The following is a 21,106-nucleotide window of genomic DNA, read 5'->3' on the forward strand; positions in this document are numbered from 1 at the left end:
TTATTAGCTATTGCTTTTAGTAAGGAGTAAAAAGCATCTCTAAAAGCGACATAGGAGAAAAGACTAACACCTTATTCCAGTATACAGGGTGAAATCGAAATACATAACAATCTTAAAACCATAGGATCATCAGACAGATTGTGAAAGTCATCTGCATTCAGTTTTGCGCTATAGATCCGTATGAGGGCAGAAATGCCATGTAAAGTTCAACTACAAAAGTTGAGTACGCCACTGCTATCACGTTGGGACTAATAGCAAGATTAAAAAGTTAACGAGTGCAGCGCAAAAAAGGTGCAAAAAGTTTCGTTATCGCAGGTGCTAGCTAGTACCGAGTGCAGATTAGTTGCTTTCAGTGCGACCTTCGGCTATTGATTGCTTGGAATTTTGCGTCTCAGTGTATCATTATCATGGAAAATTATACCAAAAGTGAAATTACTAATATGGTACTTTGCTAGGGAAGTGCAGATGGTGTTGGGTTAAGGACATAAGCTTTGTATCGCGAAAAGTTTCCGGCGCGTCGTGTTCCGCATTCGCAAACATTTCTGGCAGTTGTCTACGGGAAAATGGTACTTTTCGACCGAGAAGTGTGGACAGGGGTCAAGGGCATACGCCACAGGTGTTAGAACCTCGACCCCAAATTCTAGAGACTGTGGAAGAAAACCCGTCAACAAGTACCCGGCAGTTAGTTTGTAAATTTCAGGTTTCTCAGTTTGTGGTATCTCGCACTCTTATCATGTTCAGCGGGTGCAAGCATTGCAGCCAATAACCAGACAAATTACATTCGCCAGCAAGAATTTTGTGAGTGGGCGATTCAAAAGTGCGTCGATCAACCTAATTTTTTGCTAATAGTTTTTCTTGACGATGAAGCTGGTTTTACAGGTATCGGAGTTTTTAATAGCCATTAAGACAACAAGTGTTTTATAAACGATTTAAAAATCGAGGTCGTAGTTTAAATCAGAGAGGCCGCAGGGAGCGAGGATTTAAAAGACCGAGATTTTTAAACTATAAAACACGCGTTTTCTTCAAGATTTTTTCTAACACTAATATCTTATACTGTTTCTATGGTGCATTTGAGATCACACCTTATGCTTCCTATAAAATACGATTTTCTCTATAAAACACGTCGTCAATAGCAACGCTGACACATTACTATCCCTCCGCCACCCGGCGGCACGGCAATTTTGCCGGAGTACATACACTATTACGGATATTACTATCAAGTAATAGTGCAGTGCTTATCAACATAATTGCCGGCGTCTCGCCTCCGCATTTTGACTTTGTTGTGTATTATGTTCTGTGTCAATGTTAAGGAATTTCCTCACGATATGACATGAGTACAATAATATACCTTTTTGAATTTCAACTACCAATGTGTTCTCTAAATCCAGAATTTTTAAATTTTTAAAAAGAGATTGCGGTACTACAGTAATTATCTCAAAAGTGAAAAGTACAATTATTATTGAATTGGAACTGCCACATTAGCTTCGTGCTCTTGTTCCTAACATCTTCTTCTTCTTTAACTTCTGCTGTTTCATCCAATGCAAGTGTCCCACCATCGAAAACTCGCAATCTTTACATTTTCTTCAAATGCTATTATCCAACACCTGTTTATTATGAAGTCATAATAATGCCGATTTTGAATATATTATGAGGTGTATAAAACACTAGTGAACTTATGAACCCATAATTAAACTGTTTTTATAATTAATGAGTTTAGAGAGAATTGAACAGTTTATTGAACATCAAAAAAATAAGAACTGTTACAGAAGGAGGTGTTGGATAAAACTATGTATTACACTTGTGCCTTAATAGCACTCAAGAAACATTAGCCAACTCGAGCAAGCTCTCGTGGCTAAATATTTCTTTCGTGACTTATTTGCCTTATAAGACATTTCTATAATAAATAGCTATTTTCATATATTTCATTCATATGTACATAGTAAGTTTTTGTCACTCTCTGTTTTTAGAGCGTTTTTGCGGCTATTGATGTTTCGATTTACTACAGCTTCCAGAAGCGTCTCCTTCGGGATGGAATTAAGTTAAATTGGAGTTTATAAATTTAAAATGTTTAATTCGGTTTATTCACTTATTGAAGATACTGTGGTTTACATATTGTGATGCATTTCAATTTCACCCTGTATACAGTGTGAACAAAATTAATGTTATGTGATGTTTTTAAGAAAATCGCTCAGACAGGTGGATTTTATTTCGAAAAATACCATCTTGTAACGTGCAATGACGTCATCAACTCGTAGTACGATATACGGTGTTTGCTGATATATCTTGGTTTTGAAAAATACGCACTATTTTAACCTTGGGCATTTGCCCAACTAAATTATAGATACTTCCTCTGATTTACAATTTGTAGGACATTTTTCGCACACTAAATGAAAAAATAGGTATTATACCTACATTACAATTTTTTTTAGAAAATGAGCTCAAACAAAAACAAAGTAACATCTAAGGTTAACAATAAAATTTAACGCAAATGATGAAATTGGCCCCCGCCAACCGTTCGGCACTCACCGATACGAGTGTAAATGTTACGGTAAGAGTCTAAAAAGGGTCAATGTGCCCATCCACCGGCTTATGTGTACATTGACCAGCAGAACCGGCCGATGTGCATATATTATCATATACCGGGTGATCAAGAAGGACTGTTTAAGTTGGCAATACAATTAAGAACATTTTTTTAATCGGCTATTTACAAAACACTGCAACCGGATATGTTTTGTGGGTTTATTTGACAGATATCTGACGTAGCATTAACAACGACAAAATGGTAGGTTATGAGAGTAAGAATTAACGGCAAAATGAAATCAAAGCTGGAATTGGGAATAATAATCTAAAAATTAACTAAAGGAAATTCTCGAAGTGCTCCCCAATTTGCTCTAGACATAAATTAACTTTTCTCTCGAACAATTCACCGGCACGTTTAATTTAATTTGAAATGTCAAATTTGACTTGTCACTGATGCGGCTGTCAGTGTGAAGCCATCAACAACCGGAAGTTACTTCATTTGTACCATTTAAAAATAAAATTCAGTATCACCAACTTAAACAGTCCTTCTTGATCACCCCGTATTATACAACTAGAGGATTGAAAATTCTCGACTATACGACACGTGTTGCCCGGAAACACCACGAGATCGTAGATCGAGTCATGTTTCAGGTAACACGTCGAGTATAATCGAGAATTTTCCATCCTCGAGTAGTATACCGGTAAACTATATCATGAATTAAAAAAAAATAATAAACAAATAAACAGGTTCCCGAAACCGACTGGGTGCATTCAGTAGCAGAGCGATTTGATGTGACGTTGATGTGACGGCTAGCGCAAAAAATTTTGTAAGTTAAGGCGGCGAGCGAAAATACAAAGGTTGGTATATTCGAATATACAAAGGTTCCTATATTCGAAATCACCCTGGTTACTAAAATAACTGCTGTAATACATGGTAACTAAAGAAAATCAAAGATTCTTATTGGTTTATAAGGTAATGAATGATATAGTCTCTGTTACAGTCCAAGTTCGAAATTGGTCATTATCAGTATTGGCCGGCCATTATCCGAATCGGCCAATTCAGGTTGCCTAAACCCGCCTGTAGCATTTCGAGTTTAGGCTGGGCATTATGCGTAACGACACATGTGAGTCGGCCATTTCTATAAAGAGTCGAATTGTGTCTACTTTGTGCACATGGTGTACTTTTTGAGTTAAAGCAGTTACACAGTTAAATAGAGGTGTTGGATTCTCCCATGGGCTGTGACCTTGGAAATATCAGCGCCAAGTCGGAGCAATAAACCAGTGAGAAAACTGTAAATGAAAACCGAAAACGTCGACTACCTACCTACTTTAAAATTCAAATACATACAAAGTTATTTAATGTTCAAGATTTTTCGTCGTCTTGATTTTAAAACTTTTAAAAAATTATATAAAGTCTACTAGCTGACCCGGCGAACTTCGTACCCCCTCAGAATCGATAAATGTTGTGTTAACTTATTAGGTGAACTAAATTAAGTTTTTTTATTAAGATAAAATGAATAATTAAAATGAATTGAAATTTAATGATTTAATGTATACACAAACAAATTCAATACAGTTGGTTGCAAAAAAAAAACGGGAAACGAAAATTTTTCTAATGTAAATTTGGTTTTGTCTATTTGTCAATTAATTGTCTACTCGACAATACCTATCAAATAATTTCTAAAAATGTCTGAATTTTTACTCTAATTCTAACCTATCTCTCGTAAGAAGGTTTCACACTATGAAAAAAATTGTAAAAATGTGTCAATTTTATTCTGACAGTTCCCGTTTTTTTTGCAACCAACTGTACCTTAATTTAATGCTAAGCACTACGCCCTCCGACGGAGATTATTCATTCGTATTCACGTCACGTGATGTGCAATTTCTGCACGGATGTTGGCCTTCAGGTCTTGTAGGGTCCTTAGATAGTTGATATAAACGCGAGATTTCAAAAAACCCATAAACAAAATCGCAAGGGGCCAAATCTGGCGAGCGAGTTCTCTACTACAAATTGCCCCTTATTGAAGTGAAACTCCAGTTCTTCGTCTTGTCGCACTCCCGGTTTGTCTGAACGTAGTGACCCATGTAACAATTGATTTCTGGTTCGGGACACGACCCAACATTGAAGCGATTTCGGAAGGGTTGCGATCACAGAATATTAGTTTGAAAAGTAGACCTCGACGGCAAACGCAGGGTCTCCATCTCCACTCTTCCAACAATGGAGGTAGTATTAACAGGAGGGAGCATTCCCTATAGCCCTATACCGTCAATGCTTTAGATGCGGTATCAGTCGGCCACTCTCTAGTACCACTTTATGACTCTTCTCAAACTACGCGCAAGCGTTAGTGACACTGCTGGCCGTGGAGGAAGAAAAGACTGGCGATGTAAGGTTCTCGATGATAAATAAGGTAGCGACAACTCATTGTTCATTTTTGAGACTCCAAATTAAAAGAGAGGACATATCGACAAATGCCGTGAGTGTGACAAAGACAGAGTTATACACAATTTTACGGGATGTTTGTATCGTGTCACGGGATGTTTGTATCGTGCCGAACAGATTAACTTGCATAGACTCCAAATTAAGTGAGATGGAAATATTGGCGCAACCGTTGTCGTTACCTTTTATAATCGAGAACCTTACTGGAGATGGCATTTCCTATGCTTCCCATGTTAAAAATCCGAACCCTCTAAAAGCACGTGCAACAACCTTTTATGACCCAGTCCACAATGCGCTAGATAAAGAAGCACAATGCGCCTGGAAGAAAGGCGAAGGAAGCCATTGGCCTAGCATCTATATTCAGAAACCTTTTATGACTCTGTAGTTTTCGCGGGCTGGTACACTTATTTGAATTAGTGCCAGTCTTTTCTCCCTCCACGTTGCTGGCCCTCTGCTGGGATCTTTCCACATGGTGCGCTCTGCATTTAGTACCACTTTATGGCAGTGCGCATTTACGCGGCATTTCCGCTTTTTTCAAATAGTGCTCCCTCCTGACAACGCATGATGGCAGCTGACGGAGATAGGGAACAAATCTTTAAAACCACGGGACCACGGCTTCCGAATAAGACCGCTCCCGCCCCATTACAGTCTGAATGGCGCGCATTTCAAAAAAGGAAGTTATGTTGTCGCACCCTGTACAATGCAAAAATAGGTAAGTGTAATACGTGTTGATCACCATTGATCACACTTGGTATCAAAACTCAGCTGACGTTAAATCTCAATTAAGTTCAAATTGTCAATGCGCGCACAATGACAGATGACATAACCTTACAAAATGAATTTTCTTCATAATTTTTTTTTCGTTAGTTATTCGGTGTTTTAATAGTTATTCTGCTAATCGGGGCGGAGACAAATCCAACAATGTGTAACACAATAAAAATCATTGGTGTGAGCTCGTGACACATGTTGAGTACGATCAAGTTATCGACCGGGGTTGAAAAATATTGAATTACTAATATCGCTATTAAAAAATAGGGGTTGATGGTAGAAGGGTGAAAATTTAGGGTTGTATGTATTTTTTAATTCCACTTCATAAAAAAATAAAAATAAACAATTTTGTCCAAAAAATAAAAAAATAAAATTTGGGGTGGACCACCCTTATCACTTAGGGGTATAAAAAATAGATAACAACCTATTCTCAGACCTACTGAATATGCATATAAAATTTCATCAAAATCGGTTGACCCGTTTCGGAAGAGTATGATAACTAAAACTGTGACACGAGAATTTTATATATTAGATATACGTCGTCTGCTGGAATATGCGAATGTGATATGGTCCCATTACTTACAACGTGATATTGACACCCTTGAGAAAATTCAAAGAAGGGCTACTAAACGAGTCGCTGGACTTAGATCGATTCCATACGCAACTAGACTGCAAATGTTAGACTTGCCAACTCTCCAACACCGCAGAAGACGGGGTGATCTCATATGGACCTATAAAATATTGACCAACAATGAATCTGACGAATTATGTACTTAAATTCAAAATTTTAAGACAAGTGTCAGAAGCCACTTCCTTCCGAATCGGGTTTTTAGCGACTGGAACGGCTTGAGTGACAAAATTATAAATGCATCCAACACCAACATTTTTAAAAACAAACTTGATGCACATTTTCGATGACGAAGCAGATGCGATCAATTGAAATTAAAATTACCGAAATAGTTATTTACTTTTCCGGTTTGATCTGGGAGCTAAATAGACTTTGGTCTCAGCTTCTATTTTGCATAATAATAGGTAGTTGAAATTCAAAAAGGTATATTATTATATTATACTCATGTCATATCGTAAGGAAGTTCCTTAACATTGACACAGAACATAATAAAACACAACAAAGTCAAAATGTGGAGGCGAGACGCCGGTAATTATGTTGATTATTAGCACTGCACTATTACTTGATACTAATATCCGTATTAGTGTATTTACTCCGGCAAAATTGCCGTGCCGCCGGGTGGTGGAGGGTTCAAAATAATAATAAATAGACGAGGGAGAGAGAGAGAGAGAGAGCGAGAGAAGCACGAAACTAACGTAACGAATGGCGTTGTTTTCCGGTCGATTTGTAGCGCAGACTTGACTCATAGCCCATGAGAAAATGTAAGATATCCACAAGTGATGAAAAATGGAAGATTTGAAAGTAAAATGGGTGATATGCATAAAAAATAGAACATACTGTTACATTTTAAAAATGCAAGTACATATTTCTGCAAAATCCGATCATCGTGCGCACGACTCGCGGCGAGTCCGTTTTCCGCAGAAAATAATAAAAATCCGAATTGAGAGGGGCGGAAAACTATAAAACAGAGGAACCAGTGCAGATAAGGGAAGAGGTCTTTGGGCTTTGGTCAGTCGTGTTTCGTTTTTGGTTCCTGGTCTGGACTGGTGGTCAGGTCAGGCGTCGGAATGTGAAGGGGGCTGAAAACGGCTAGTGGTTGAACGGCGAGAAAAGGGTGTGGAGACGTCGAGGGTCCGAAGAGGTTGAGGCTGGAAGAAGAGTCCAGGAAGTCCAAATCCAGACGCCGAGGAGCGGATTTACGGATCCTCGACGGAAGGTTCGCGGAGATCAAAACGCCGGAGTGCGGTGTCAGATTCCACGCCCGGATTTCGTCGTCCACCGTGGGCCCGAGGAAGTAACCGAGGAACGTCCAGATCTCCAGAGACGTCGACCGCCCCGCGACGATCAAGGCCAGGGTGATAGAGTAGATTTTTAGTTTGAGTTATCGGTCTCCTGGTGACCTCGGCTGCAAACGGCCGGTCAAACCGATGACAGTTTCTTGTGAGGGTTCTTATTATATTATCTATCTTTTGTATCGTCGTCCGCCGCGCGACTTCTTTTTCTATTTTGAATTTGTCCTTTTTTTGGGAAACGAGGTGAGATCCGAGGGAACGGTCCCCCCGAAGGGCACAACCCTTCATTTTGTAGATAAATAAAAATTTAGTGTGAAAAATGTTTTTGTTAAAAGTTATTCAGATTTGATTTTGTGTAGGACGGAGTGAAAATATATCTTTTTATTAAACCACTCGAAGTTTTCCTTTCTTCCGGTTATCACCACCCACCCCCACATTTTTAGTTGTACTTTCTAGCAGTCTCCAGTGCATCTCAACCCGGAGGCAGTTAAATCGTTATTTTGGTACAATTTCACCAAAATGTAAAGTCTGTCTCAATTCTAAATTTCCACCAACACTGCAATCTACGCTGGAAATACAACCGGCAACACTGTTTGGTGAAAAATGCGTCAGATTGTATTTGTTAGGTTATGTGTCAATTTCAGTTTTTACAACTCAAAATTTTAGAATAAAGGAATAAAACGAAAACCTTTTTTAAAATGCAGCAAGTAACTCTAGGTAGAAAATCAAATTCTAAAAGCAAAATAAAGTTATGAACTAATTTTAATGTTTTTGAATCATATTTATAAAATAACTATATTGCCAACTTTGGTTATAAGAATCCCCAATTTAGAAATATTTATATTTTGCCAACATAATTCAACAGGTGGTGGAAATTTAGAATTGAGACAAACTATAAGTAATAGTAAATTACATACCGAGGTGGGAAGTGTTTCATTCCTGTCGAGAGCTAAGATAGTTTACCAAGGCGTAGCCGAGGTGAACTAATGCTCGAGACAGGAATGAAACACATTCCCACCGAGGTTTGTATACTATTTTATTCGGAATCATTACATTTTTAGCAAATAAACAATTAATTTGATGCAGTTTCATTTCTACTGTTTTTCGACTTTCATTAAGTACGCCACTGAAAAAACCGTATAATAGGGCGGAAAGTGGCTTATTACTGACCAAGAGAGGGAAGTAAAGATAAAAAGGAATGGTTAACTTTCCGCCCTCGTATAAGGTTAGGAATGTGCATATTACAATACGATTCCGAATAAATAATTTTGCAGAATTTAAGGAGGTGCTAGTACTTAATGTAGCATTAGCATATGCTTAGAAAGTCATAGAGAGATAAGTTTCTACTACTGTCTATATTCATAAAATACCTACTAAAATAGAGAAGTTACTCACAAGAATAAGCATATCCTTATAAAATCACATTCATTCACTATTCATTAGATTTGGCTGTCATACCAAAAAATCAAAGGACTTATATGATGTAAGTATCTGCTCAAAAGGGCAAGCGTCTGTTTTTTTTTTTTCTATTTTCTAACATCATTTGTTTTGGAGATATAAGGCTAACTTGATTTTTTTAAATGGTACAGGGGGTCAAATTTAATATTTTTGAAAAGAGTATTTTTTTTTTAATTCAGTGATGTAACACATGCCCACATCGCCGCCATTTTGAACATCTTTTTTCGCATAAAAAATTATGTATTTCGTGTTTAAACTTTTAGGCCCGGTTGTATTAAGCTTAGTTAACATCGTGTCAGCTAACAACGCGTCAAGTCGGAAATCTGCCCATTTGATTGGCTGATTCAAATAAAATGTTAAATATCCTCCAATCAGATCGCTTGACATTATGTTAACTTTAACAACGACTTGACATCGCTTTATAAAACCGGGGCTTATTTTTTTTTTTATTAAAATCTATTCTGTTTCAGTTAAATGTCTTATTTTTACACTTGTTAGTAACTTTTATTTATTTTTTGGTCAAAGTACAGGCCGCAAAGAACTAACGAAAGATAAAGGCCACATTTTCAAGGGTAACTAAATTTTACATTTTTTCAAATTTCATTAATTCGATAATTTTATCAATTAAAATAAGATATGCATGTGTTACATCACCGATTTCACAAAAAAATACTCTTTCCAAAAGTATTAAATTTGACCCCTCGTGCCATTAAAAAAAAAAACAAATTACCCTTGTATCTTTGTAGCATGCCAAAATGCCACTATTCTTTTGGCCGGTGTAGGAGGCCCAAGTGATCCTACTATTGCTCGCGGGAATATCACATCGCTGCTCAAACACCTGGAGCTAGCAAGAAAAAGCACGACGTCACATGTCGACGCGACGCGCCCACCCTGCCGTCACATTTTTCGGGACGCTCATTTCGAGATCTTTCAGTTTTGTTTGTTTGTTTCATCAGTCAGTTCATTTTTTGTTTATCGTTTTGCTTTTGAGTTTCATTTCGGAGTTACTGTGCCAGCCATTTCGGGGCGGCTGGAACAACACGCGTTGGCCCCAAAATTTCGAGTTGAGGTGGCTTTACGCCTCTAGGCTGTCTAGCTGCGGCCTACCTTTTTATCGTTCTCTTTTTTCTTCTTTCTCCTTTCCTTTTCCTTCAATTCCTCTCTTCTTCTTCTCAGCTCAGGTAACTGTACGGCAAAGTTAGTTCCGTTTCCCTTTCATTCCCGTGACTTGCCGGAACGTTATCTTCTTCTCTTCCTTTCCCCAATCTTCTTCCTTTGTTCGTGTGTGTCCAACCTATGAGATCCTGCGGAAAAGGGCCGTTACCAACTATCGTGAGATACGCGCGGACTCGCCGACACTTTACCCCAACAACATCCGTGAATTTCCCGGATAGACGGATAGACGCTAGACGCGAGGGTATAAAAAAAAACAGATCGTCAGCGGAAATCGAGGACTCGGTCGGCGACCGCCGAGCGGGCGGCTGTGCCGCAAGTCGCGAGAAGCGAATTACGTGCGTGATGCGTGGCGATCGGGATCCGCAATCATCCCAGAAAGCGCATTGCCGATGCCATGGTCCATGGTGCATATCGTTCGGCGCTGCCAGGTTTCGGGAGCCGTCGAGGAGCCCAAAGAATTTACCGTTTTGCCGTTATCGAGAGATCCCTCGCATCTAGAGAGAGAGAAGATTAGTTCGATCCAGTTACCGTACCGTACCGTGAGGAGTACCGGAAAGTCCTCCTTCAAAATTACCGTTGAGCAGCCCCTTGCAGCGGAAAGGTAATTACTAATTACCGAACAATGCGCAATTTTCGATACTAACGTCCATTCGTTAGGGGTTGTTTGTTCGTTTAGCTGCTGTTTAGCTGCTGGTCAGTTTGATCGTCGTCCGCACAGCAGATTTGGCACTATCGTATCGTTTTCGACTCAAATTTTGAAAGCATCTCAAGGTCACGCCGTGACACCGCACCGTCTCATCGGAGCACGTAGCCGCTACCGCAAGTTTATTAGGACAACTCCATTCGAGGAATCGACAGATTCGACTTGAAAACAAGATAAGTCGCAATTTAAATATCGCCATTGTTTAATAAGACACGCCTCGAATTTTCCGCTTCTCAACGTATCGATTTCTTGTAAATTCAGTAATTATTGAAACTTCTCATATTTCATAAATTTTTGCAACCTCTCATATTATATGTATATAAAATTTATTTGCAATTTCACATATTTCACATTTCACAGTTTTGCATATTTATTGTCATTTTTTTTTACATTCAGTAAATTCCTCAATTTATAAAATCAACATTATCGGAATCTTTCCGACTTTAACATTTTTATAACCATTAATTTTCATTTTCATAGTCAAGGTCATTACCTGACATCCTTATTGAATTCAGTTTCATTTCTCACATTCATTTAATTGTATTGAAGATCAAAATTTTAATTTCGGAAAGTCCATTATAAAACCTTTTTTTTTGCTCGGAAAATCCAATGTATTAATTTTAAGTTCAATTCAGAAAATAGATTAAGTCTCCGGTCCCTGCGAGGAAAAGCTTTTCTGGAAAAGACCAAAGTATATAATAAGACCATCTATGTGCACTGGTTCCATAATTTAATTCTTTCATTTTTCAATTTACTAAGGAACCATTTTCGCAATCTTGCGAACCAGTTCACACACGCGGAACCTGATTAAATCTAGTTTACTGATTTGGATGAGAATAACCCATCTTATTCTATTACAAAAAATCTTGTAATTATTTTTCCGGCAAACAAAAAAAAAATGAGCACTTGTCCCGGCAACTGGACAAGATAAACACCAGCTCCCGAAAAGTTGCCTGGCGCCCATTTCAGAACCCACGCCCTTTGCCCCGAAAACCCCCTGAGAGCCCGGTGCTGTCCCTGGCCCATTTTGGATCATACCTTCAAAACAAAATTTCAACGACCTATGCTAAACCGTTCTGAAAATATTTAGCTGTATCCATACTTTTACGTTGAACTGATAAGTTTCATTCACATTGGAATAATTAGTACGTAAAATTAGTACTCTCAATTAACACGAGAAGTATAACAAGTGCGTTTGCATGGACGCATTCACAATGCTTGTGATTAGTACGTCTACTTTGCACGTTATGGAAAAGTTTGTGTACTTCTAACTTTGTCGCGAAATTAGAAAGTTCACTTTGGTTACGCGCATGTGCAATTTGAAATTTTTGTTTTACATGTCAAAGTGTCGTCAAACGTAACATAAATGTATAAATTTCTCGTCCATTGCAACTTACTTTAACATTTACAAACAGTACAAAACCATGTGTAATACCCTTGTTACCTTGTAAGCCAAATAGTTCCAAATTTTTAGCAATTTAGCGTAGCAGTTCCCTGTAATGCATCAATATCCCTGTGTAATAACTAATAACAGATGGCGGATCCCACTAATTACTTTGCTTAATTTTTCATTGTGAATACTATGTACTAAATGTACTAATTTCTGCGTTAATTTCACTTGCCAATTTCAACACTAATTATTCCAATGTGAATGAAACTATACTTTTAACTAATAACTGATTCTTATCTTACGAGATAAGTTATAAGTATTTGCTCATAAGTAGATACTAATTTTTATGAATATCACCCGTTCTATTGACTAAAGGTATATTCCGTAAATATCAAATTTTAACCAAAATTCTGGTTCGGCGTTCCATAAAAATACATTCCTGTAAATTTAGTATTTAAGGAACAACTGTCTCTGAAAAATTGGTTGTTTATTTGTCACCAAAACGACCGACGTAATACTGCGGTTTTTTCGGTTATTTCTGATATTTTACAAATAGTAAGCAGCTGTCGGAAAGAATAACTATTAAAAATATTGTGAGCGAAGGTTTCACCAACACCAAAAACATGAATGTAACTATTAAATTAATATATGGGAATAAATAAACACTTTTTTGAAAATACGTATACAGGGTGTCCCAGAACTGGCTCCCCAGAGAAAACAGGCATGTGCCGACAACAAAAGAGACTCTAAATTGACTAAAATAAATTTTCAGCTAGCTCAAATTACCGAGTTATAAAGTTTTTAATTTCACCAATCCCGGAAGCTCGTCCTCAGCTGTTACTAAAAAATCCGATCGGTTGCTAAACAACAACAAAAAATCTCTGATACCGCACAAATCAATAAAATGTTTGGGCAACTGGAATTTTGACGTTTTCCGATATAAAAATTCGTTGACGTTTATCTGTCATCAACATCAAGACTTGACAATTGCAAAATTCGAAATAAAACAATAAAAATGGCGATTCTAAAAAGAACCATTTATTTAAATAGGTAACAATGTTAAAGCAGATGTTCGAAATGACCACCATTCATTTGTATGCACAATTGTGCTCTACGTAACAAACTTCTTGTAGTAGCGTTAGTTATCATTTCTTCAGTAACTGAAACAAAGCCTCCTGAATTCAAACTCGCAGATCAGCCTCTGAATTTATGGGCCGCCGATAAATGATTCAGATCTGGAGACCTGGCAGGCCAATGATGCGGTCCTCCTCGACCGATCCAGCGCTGTGGATATTGGTTATCCAAAATTTCCCGAACGTTTCTGCTAAAATGTTGGAACCAGTCATTTATGCGATAAGCAAGAGGTACAATTTCAAGTAAATCAGGTAGCTCCGTTCCAATGAACTGAGCATATCTTGCCCCCGTTAATCTTGCGGGGAATTCAAACGGTCCAATCTAGAGCCGGGGATTCGGAATTTTAACAAATGGAAGGATCCACCACGCTTATACTTGCCAAACGATCGCCCAATAGCCCAGTCCACAAATTAACAGAAAACCTGTGTTGAAAACCTCTGGGAAATTATTCTCTTGGATTTTCCTCTGCCCAGATATGAAGGTTGTGATAATTGGAACGACCTTACCGGCAAAATAGCGACTCATCAGAAAACAGTATCCGTGACAAGAAGTGTGAAGCATCGTTTTAGTTTATTAACCATAGATAAAACTCTCGCCTAATTGGATAATCCTCTGGCAGAAGATGTTGTACTCGTGTATAGTGGTACGGATGCCTCCTATTATCAGCTAGAACTCTCTGCACCGAACTCTTGGATAAACCCATTTCACGAGAAACTGTTCGAATACTCCGGGTGCCGTCTTCCTCAAAGACATTCAATACGGCTTCCTCGTGTTCGACAGTCCTTACATTTCTTGAAGCACCCCCAACTTCTTCTTCGAACTGGCTGCATCTGACCCGTTTCTCGACCCGAGCGATTAATTTCAGGATTGTTTTATGATCCGGATGACTTTGTCTTTGTGGAAATTGTTCACGGTACAACCTTACTGCTTCACGTGCATTGTTCCCACATCGCGCAAAAGTAAGAATCATATCTACGTACTCAGAGGAAGAATACATGTTAAATGATACACTTGAATTAAATATCGCAGCGAAATTGTATAACAAATGTCAAACTGACGTAAACAATAATTCTAATAAATGTAGTGGACCAAATCTAATGGACAGAATTATAGAGGTTTACGGATAAAAAGGAAACCTAGGCAACGCAAAATTGCGATTATTCCACCTTAATGATGCTCAACTCTAATTGGTCAACTTCAGAATGTCTTTTCTCGGTTATCATTTGAGATAGGACTTTTTTTCTTCAAAATACACGTTAATATATTCGCCCTAAGGCTCCCTTTTTTCTCTGGGGAGCCAGTTCTGGGACACCTGTATTGTAGGCAGAGAACCACAGAGGAAGGGAAAAATCGGTGGTCAGAAGAAGCCACATTCTTGCTGATTTACATATGTATGCCATTCCTTCCTCTTTTGGTAGTGGTATTGGTATATATGTTCCATCTATAATACCAATTGTGTTTGAAAAACCCATTGCATTGAAACTATTTTTAACATGCATCATATAATTATTAGTAGGCCATTTGATAAATGTCGGAGCAATCTCAATAAGAGCATTAGCCATTCTTCGTACAGAACGAATACCGGTTGCTCTTCCAATGTTAAATCTGCCACATATTGATCTAAAAATCAAATGATCAAAGATCAATATCCTAATTATTCAGTTAAGTGTGTACTATGGCGGACAAAAAATTTTGAACGACTTGTTATTCCTTTGACATATAAATGTAAAACTGGCTTTATGGTCAACTAACCTCATTTTTTATTTTTGCCTTTCTTGTCATGTCACCAGTGACAGATTAGTCAATCATAGATTAACACAATAATTTTGGTGTGCCTATGTCGGCTCACGAATGGTGAACGTGGATGAATCTTAATCGTTTCCTCTTTGCCGTCGAAATTGCGAAAGTCGCTGCAGCCCCTAGGCTATCGAGTGGTGTAGAATGTAGATACTTAGGTACCTATCTAGTTCTTAGAGGTTTAGCATCAACACAAAATCAGGAATGTCTTCATCATAGATAAAACCAAATTTAGTTCAGATCAATCCACAATACTAACAAATTATAACATTTATTTATTAAACTTAAAAATAAAAGTTTAAAATAAAAAAAACTTTACAAATAAAACTGAAGAAGTCAATATTTGATCATTGCTCCATTTTGTTGTACAACCAAGATCAATCTATTCCTCATGGACAGGCACAGATTTCGGTGATAGTTCGGGGGTGCCTCGTTCTGTTCCACGGAAGACACCCGCCTTCTTCCAGAACCTGGACACCGAACCACCGTCCCACTGTGTTCCCACTTCCGCATAATGGCATGGATAATGCCCTTCGATAACCCTAAATTCGTCGAAATTTGCCCATACGACATACCCCTCTGGTGAAGGGTTACTATTTTCGCTTTAGTAAATTCAGATACGGCTGGCATTGTATCACTAAATTATTATTATAAACTTGAGAGACGTTTACTTCAAACCGTCAATTTTTCGATTTAATTTATAACCGTCATAATAACAGTAAAGGGCAGCTTACATTGACATTTTTTGATATGCCAAAATTAGATCGTTCAAAATTTTTTGTCCGCCATAGTACCTATAAGTATCAGGTGTAGCAAAGTACCAAATCGCCATCAAAAGCTGCGTTTTCGAATTGATGGTATGTCTTCCAACATCAGTAATCGCTGTTGATATTTTGTTTAAAACTAGATCCAAAATATGGTTAAAAGTGGTCCTATACATCCTGAAATTTTCACGAAATTCAGCTTCAGAGTAATTACCAACAACATCTTCTACAAAATTTCTTATTCTAGGTCTAAGAACTGCAACACGAATATTAACAAGCATGTATTTGCTATTTGGTAGTTTCATTTGGCTACAATTTTCAACTTACTTAGTGGTCCTCGCACGATTACTTCTTCATCGCTTGAACTATCACTGTCGTCGGTTAACAAAAGTTCATTAAAAACACCATTCCCATTAAACGTCTGTTTTCCATTTTGACAATGGTCATAATTTTTAAATCACAATTGTCAAATGTGTCACTTGTCCCGTAAAAACTTCTATATTACAGTAACCTGATATTCACCACTACCATGATTCTGGTTATCCGAGAATATTTACGGAATATATCTTAAGAAAGGTAAGCTTTGTTTTTGACTGTTTGATTATCGGCTATTTTGTTTTATTTCAATTTTGGCCAGATCTAAGTAGCCATTATTAATATTGGCCGGCCCAAACTCAAAATATGTATCATTTATGATTATTTCGAATATGGACCAAAGAGCTTGGTCAGTACTAACCAAGGCGATCTACATTTACCAGGCCATGACACTGACCAAAGACAGTGTTCACGTTAAAATGGCAGGTACTCGCACCCCCACTTGTCCTTACACAGGGATGGTCTAGGTACTTGCACCCCCGACAAGTTTTTGTCAACTCAATATTACTTTAGCTCTCCGTGCGAGACGTTGTAACCTAATTTACTTGCTTTTCTTCAATATATTATTGTTAAGTTACGGGTAATATTCATTTTAAACAAACACCCAAACATTGGTCTATCTTCGAGCCGGATATACCGCAAAAACATACAACGGTCCTTCGAAAATCAAGTCAGTTTCTAGTGTTTGTGAGTGAAACTGGGAAACTGCACCAGCACATCAAAACAAGAGGCGTCCGTAGTGACCATCACCAGAGAGTCTGCAGATGACGTAGTCTCAACTATACAAGCCGAGGGCAATACAGGTCAGTGATTTCCGTTCCTTTTATCAAATCCTACCGTACAATTTTTCATAAGTGTCCAGAAAAGTTTGATTGATCTGAGATGGCTGAGCTTTCAGTTCTTAAATCAAAACGAGGTCATATTAAGGAAAAATTGACTAGAGGGGTAACATTTGTAGCAGCTTTTGGGGAGAATGACGACATCGAATTATTAAAAACACGCAAGGCTGCCTTTGAAGTAGCTTTTCGGGAGTTTGAGTTCAAATACGAATGGCTGAATTAAACCCGAATGACGAAAGCTTAGATCTAGAATTCGAAAATTTTGAAAATACGTATTTCAAAGTAATAGCGACTATCAACAATCACTTATCAAAGCGTCTGCCTGTGCTAGATTCGCGTGCTGGGACTAGTCGGCTCGATTCGAACACAGCGGAGTCGAATCATAACAGAGTTTTACAAAGCAGCAATATTTTACCAAAAATCAAGTTACCCACCTTTGGTGGAGCGTATTCGGAATTTCTTGCATTTTATGATAGTTTTGATAGTCTCGTTGGTAAAGACAATAATTTAAATGATTGTCAAAAGTTAAACTTTCTCAGATCATGCCTAACCGGTGAAGCGCTTTGGGCCATTGAAGCATTGTCAGTATCTAGTGCAAACTACAACATTGCTCTTGATATTCTTAAAATCCAAGATCATATAAATTCAATCCTCACAGCACCGAACATAATTAAAAATTCAGATGTTTCATTACGTCAATTATTAGACACAGTAACATTACATTTGGAAGCCCTGAAAGTTCTAAATATTCCGGTAGAGTCGTGGGATTCAATTGTAGTCACAGTAATTAACACTAAACTAGATTATGAAATGCCCAAATTATCAGATTTGAAAGATTTCTTAGAAAAAAGGTGTCAGTTTCTAGCGTCGGTAAATGTCATAAACAAAAATCATACTAAAGCATCACAACAAGTTGGACAATCGAATAATCAAAAACTTTCGGATAATAAAACGCAAGTCAACGTATATCATGCCCAATCAGTTAAAAGTGGTAATGTAACATGTCATTTCTGTAAGGGTGAACACCCTATCTATCAATGTTCGCAATTGTTAGACTTATCGATCACTGAACGAAAAAAGCAGGTGAAAAATCATAAACTATGTTTTAATTGCCTTTTCAACAATCACCAAGTTCAAAACTGCAAATCAAAATATTCATGTCGAAAATGCAACGAACGACACCATACCATTTTGCATCAAGAGAGCGAACAAACAACAAATAGCGAAGTACTAACGGCAGTAGACACCGTAAATAACCATGCTTTTTTACGGAATAAATTCGTTCTTCTTTTCACAGCTATCGTGCTTGTTAAAAATAATTCGAACCAATACGTTGAATGTAGAGCCCTTTTGGATGCTGGGTCACAATCAAATTTTATTTCAGAACATATGGTCACTAAATTGAATTTGAATCTCCACAAAACAAATTTAACCGTTGGTGGAATAAACCAAACCATTTCCACTATAACGCAGGCGACAAAGGTAATCATGAAGTGTCGTGTTGACCAGTCAATTTGTGAACAATTTAAGTGTTTCGTGGTACCAAAAATAACAGAAGATTTACCTAACGACGTAATTGACAAATCGTTAATTTACATTCCTCCTAATATTAAATTAGCGGATCCTCTCTTTCATAAAACTCGCCCCGTAGATCTACTTATCGGAGCCGAGCTATTTTGGAATTTATTGAGTGATGGGAGAATTTCACAAAGTGGTCACCAACCACACTTCCAGGAAACTAAATTGGGATGGGTTATTGCAGGGTTCATAAAACTCAAAGAATCTTTGAAAACATCTTGTCATCTAAGTGCTCTTTCACAGAGTATCTTAGAAAAGCAGGTAGCCAAGTTCTGGATACTAGAGGAAATAAGTCATAAAAATAATTTATCCTCCGACGAGTTACAATGTGAAGGCCATTTTCAAAATAATTTTGCACGTGATGAAAACGGGAGATTTATCGTCAGGTTGCCATTTAAAAACAATAAATACGATTTAGGTTCCTCTTTGGAACAAACAAAAAAGAGATTCTATTCAGTTGAAAGAAAACTCAACAATTCACAGCGCGAATTGCGGCAACCCTACAGTAATTTCATGAAAGAGTATTTGGAATTGGGACACATGGAGTTGGTACCGTCGGGAGAAATTGACAAGCGCAATTCCTGTTATTTACCGCACCATGCCGTAATTAAAGATTCATCCACAACAACCAAATTGAGAGTCGTTTTTGACGGGTCAAGTAAAACTTCAAACGGACTCAGTCTTAATGATAATTTACTGCCCGGTCCTAACTTACAACAAGATTTGTTTTTAACTTTGGCTAGATTTCGTTGTTTCCAATACGTCATAAGTTCAGACATAGAGAAAATGTATAGGCAAATCAATATCGATGAAAGAGACGCGGATTTCCAACGAATTCTTTGGCGCGAAAGTGTTGATTCCCCATTAGAGATTTATCGGCTAAAGACTGTCACCTACGGCACCACGTCAGCTCCGTTTTTGGCAATGCGTTGTATACAACAATTCGCGAATGAAAATATAAATAATTTTCCGTTAGCGTGCGCCACAATAAGACAATGTTTTTACATGGATGATCTGCTGTGTGGTCACAACACTTTCCAAGAAACTTTAGTTCTACGTGACCAAATAATAGAAATTTTAAAGCAGGGACAATTTAACCTTCGAAAATGGGCCTCGAACGACCCTTTTCTGTTACCAACGGTAAATTCTGAGACGTCCGACAATACTGCAATAAACTTAGACAAGGACGGCAACATCAAAACACTTGGTCTTACCTGGAACTCTAAAGAAGATACTTTAAAATTTGTCATTGCAAATTCACCCGCTCCAGGAAAAATAACAAAGCGGTCGATACTATCGACAATAGCTAAGATTTTTGATCCCCTAGGTTTAAAAGCCCCCTTCCTAGTAAATGCAAAATTATTACTGCAGAAACTATGGCAGTTACAGTTACAGTGGGACCAATCTGTTCCTAATCCATTAGCAGAGGAATGGCACCGCTTTCTAAATGAATTGTGTCACTTGAGTAACTTAAATATTTTACGCAAGGTTATTCCGCAGGTTCCAGTAACCCTATTAGAAATACACGGTTTTGCTGATGCTTCCATGTCAGCTTATGGAGCAGCTATTTATTTACGATCGCGAAATAGTCAAGGAGAATATTCCACGCAATTATTATGTGCTAAGAGTCGTGTTGCACCATTAAAAACTGTCAGTTTACCTAGACTCGAATTGTGCGCAGCTCTTTTATTGGCGCGTCTAATTCACAAGACGGCCTCTGCTTTGAACCCTAAAATAACAAAACAATATTTGTGGACGGACACCAGCATTGTACTAGCTTGGCTGGCTGCTTCTCCGAATTCGTGGCAGGTTTTTGTAGCAAATCGCGTGTCCGAAATTCAGGATTTAACTTCAGTGAACGATTGGTATCACATTAGTACAAAGGATAACCCTGCAGACGTAATAACACGCGGAATGTACCCGGAAACATTAATTAAGTCAGAAACATGGTGGCACGGACCACGATTTTTGTCTAAAGATTTATCCGAATGGCCGGTATTAATACCAGCTCCAATTCCAGAAGACACTGGTATGCTAGAAAAAAGAAAAACTGCGTTAACAACTTGCATCCAGTCTGAGTTACCAGTTATCTCAAAATTTTCTTCTTTCGTTAAACTACAGCGCGTCATTGGATATTGTTTACGTTTCATTAATAACTGTCGCAACAAAAATCAAAGAGTTAACCGTAGCTTAACTTATCTTGAATTAATACAAGCTCATAATCGACTAATGTTCAAAAACGCGAAT

General features: G+C 37.9%; 2 long non-coding RNA genes across 4 annotated transcripts in view; one reads left to right on the forward strand and one right to left on the reverse strand.

The window, feature by feature from the left end:
* Nucleotides 1-21,106, forward strand: part of LOC138125360 (uncharacterized) — a 169,467-nt gene that overhangs the window by 15,589 nt on the left and 132,772 nt on the right. The gene's annotated exons all lie outside the window — the stretch shown is intronic.
* Nucleotides 14,845-21,106, reverse strand: part of LOC138126233 (uncharacterized) — a 74,937-nt gene continuing 68,675 nt past the window's right edge. For all 3 annotated transcript variants that reach the window (XR_011157702.1, XR_011157703.1, XR_011157701.1), the window contains 2 exons: nucleotides 16,098-16,244; nucleotides 14,845-15,126 (listed from right to left, as the gene is read on the reverse strand). This is a non-coding gene — a long non-coding RNA (uncharacterized lncRNA). The remainder of the gene's footprint in view (nucleotides 15,127-16,097; nucleotides 16,245-21,106) is intronic.

This window comes from Tenebrio molitor, chromosome 3 (assembly GCF_963966145.1).
Source record: "Tenebrio molitor chromosome 3, icTenMoli1.1, whole genome shotgun sequence".
NCBI lineage: Eukaryota > Metazoa > Arthropoda > Insecta > Coleoptera > Tenebrionidae > Tenebrio > Tenebrio molitor.